This window comes from Nanorana parkeri, unplaced genomic scaffold, assembly GCF_000935625.1.
Source record: "Nanorana parkeri isolate BGI_ZX_2015 unplaced genomic scaffold, ASM93562v1 scaffold1168, whole genome shotgun sequence".
NCBI lineage: Eukaryota > Metazoa > Chordata > Amphibia > Anura > Dicroglossidae > Nanorana > Nanorana parkeri.
The window spans coordinates 229,017-231,126 of record NW_017307436.1 but is presented as its reverse complement, the minus strand read 5'-3'; the positions used below and the strand labels follow the sequence as shown (position 1 = coordinate 231,126).

General features: G+C 53.7%; 1 protein-coding gene across 1 annotated transcript in view; it reads left to right on the top strand.

Annotated features, from left to right (window-relative positions):
• Positions 1-2,110, top strand: part of EIF2AK4 (eukaryotic translation initiation factor 2 alpha kinase 4) — a 141,452-nt gene that overhangs the window by 7,693 nt on the left and 131,649 nt on the right. The gene's annotated exons all lie outside the window — the stretch shown is intronic.

Sequence of the window (2,110 nt, the reverse complement as noted above, 5' to 3'; positions counted from 1 at the left end):
CCCCCCCCCCTCACCGCCGACTCGGGCTCCTGTGACAGCTCACAGCTGTCTCCTCCCCGCACCACTCTCCATCCTGATCGGTCAGAGGAGGCTGAAGGGGGCTGTGCGGGAGGAGAGCCCAGCCTCCTGTGACAGAGGGGACACAGAGCAGCGTACAGCGGGGAGGGGAGAAACTAGGCATGCACCGCAATTTCGGCTGAAAGATGGCACTTTCAGCGGCCGAAATTTCAAAGCATCCGTAATATTTACGATCAACCAGTTATGAATGGATCGAAGCTTCTGTATTGAGCCGCTTCTACCCATTCAGAAAGTCATGAATGAACAGGAAGCTATGCAAAGCACTTCCTGTTCACTCATAATGGGGACGCATGGTACTATGTAGGGATGCACCGATACCGGTATTTTGGTACCGATAATTTATTTTCGGTACTCGTCGATACCAATTACCAAGTAACGGAAGTCCCATTCAGGAAGCCAGGTGGCGTGTAATGACTCGCCACCTGGCTTCCTGATTAGCCGGGAAGCGTGTAAAGAGTTGCCACCCGGCTTCCCGATTAACAAGAAAGTCCCCTCTTACCTTTAGTATGTGCAGCCTGTCACCCCTCGGGCCTCTCCAGCGAGAACACGGCCTTCATCCGGTACCCAGCCGGAGCCGTCTGGCCGGCCAATCAGGAAGCCGTGCTCCGTGTAATTACGCGACACCCTGCTTTCTGATTGGCCGGGAGGCCGGCTCCATGCTCTCTTGTCATGAGATGACGAGAGAGCATGAAGCCAGCTTTCCGGCCAATCAGAAAGCAGGGCGTCGCGTCATTAGACGGCGCCCGGCTTCCTGATTGGACGGCTCCCGATTGGCCGGGAAGTCGGCTCCATGCTCTCATCACAAGTGACGAGAGAGCATGGAGCCGCTTCCCGGTCAATCGCGAAACCGGGCAGCGTGTAATGACGAGCTGCCCGGCTTCCTGATACCGGAAGTACTCGTGCTAGGCATCGGAGCATATGGGCGAGTACTTGTACTTGCCCAAATACTCGGAATCGGCACCGACATCGATACTAGTATCCCTAGTACTGTGTGTCCCCAGTTGTTTACAAACAGTGTTGGAGTGATCAGCGATCACTCCAGTGTTTGTGCTGCACAGATATTTACCGATCCTCCGCTCAGCCATCCTGACCCGCTCGTCCACGCACACATCGCAGAGCCGGCGGCCATCCTGATAACAGGTGTGGCTCCTCTCTCCTCCCGCTCAGCCTTTCTGACAAGCTGCTCCCCCGACTCCCCTTCCCCGCCAGCTTCAGCTGTCATTTTCTCCTCGGATCCCTGCTGCCTCAGCCCATACAGGCTGGGGAGAGCATAGGGGAATCCGAGGAGATGTAGATCCCAGCATGGAGCGGCTCTTGGAGGACAGGAGAAGCTGAGAGATGCGGGCGGGTGCGCCCGTTATTTTTGTTAATAGCTGTCTTCTGCACTGATGACGGCTATTATTTTGCAGGGGTACTTCTGATATAAGTTCATGGTTGCTAATGTGACCATGAGCTTATAGCAGAAGGGTGAAAGCCACCGGCGTAAGGCTTACTGATGTGGCCAGCTGCAAGCAGTTGTGTTCCGCTGTAACCCTTACGTTGGTGGCAGCAAAAGAGTTAGAGAGACCTTGTTGTCATATCAAAACTCCAAATAAATGCTGTCCCTCTAAAGAAGAAAGTGAATACTTAAACCCTCCTGTTGCCCGTGCAGCCAAGTGCTGGTCTGTTGATTGGTCCGGTTTAAATGTCTTCCCCACCCCCAGCGCTTAGTGGTTTCTTCTGTTGACTGGACACAGACGGAGCAGCATTCTGGGGGAGGCGGCAGAGCTGAGTATTCACCTTCTTTTTTTATATGCACATGTTTTATTTTGAGTTTTGTGACAGTTGCTTTAAGCTTAGAGAATCAAGCTGGCCATTCACTGGTCAAATTTTGACCAAGTACGGTGGCAGCATGTGGCCCTTTTGGGACAATTACACTACAGCCACTGTTCGTGTATTCTGACAGTGACACACCTGCTGCTGTCAGAATACAATAGACCAGTGGGGTGAATGCCCCCCCCCCCCCCCCCCACCCTCACTAGTAGGAGTGGGC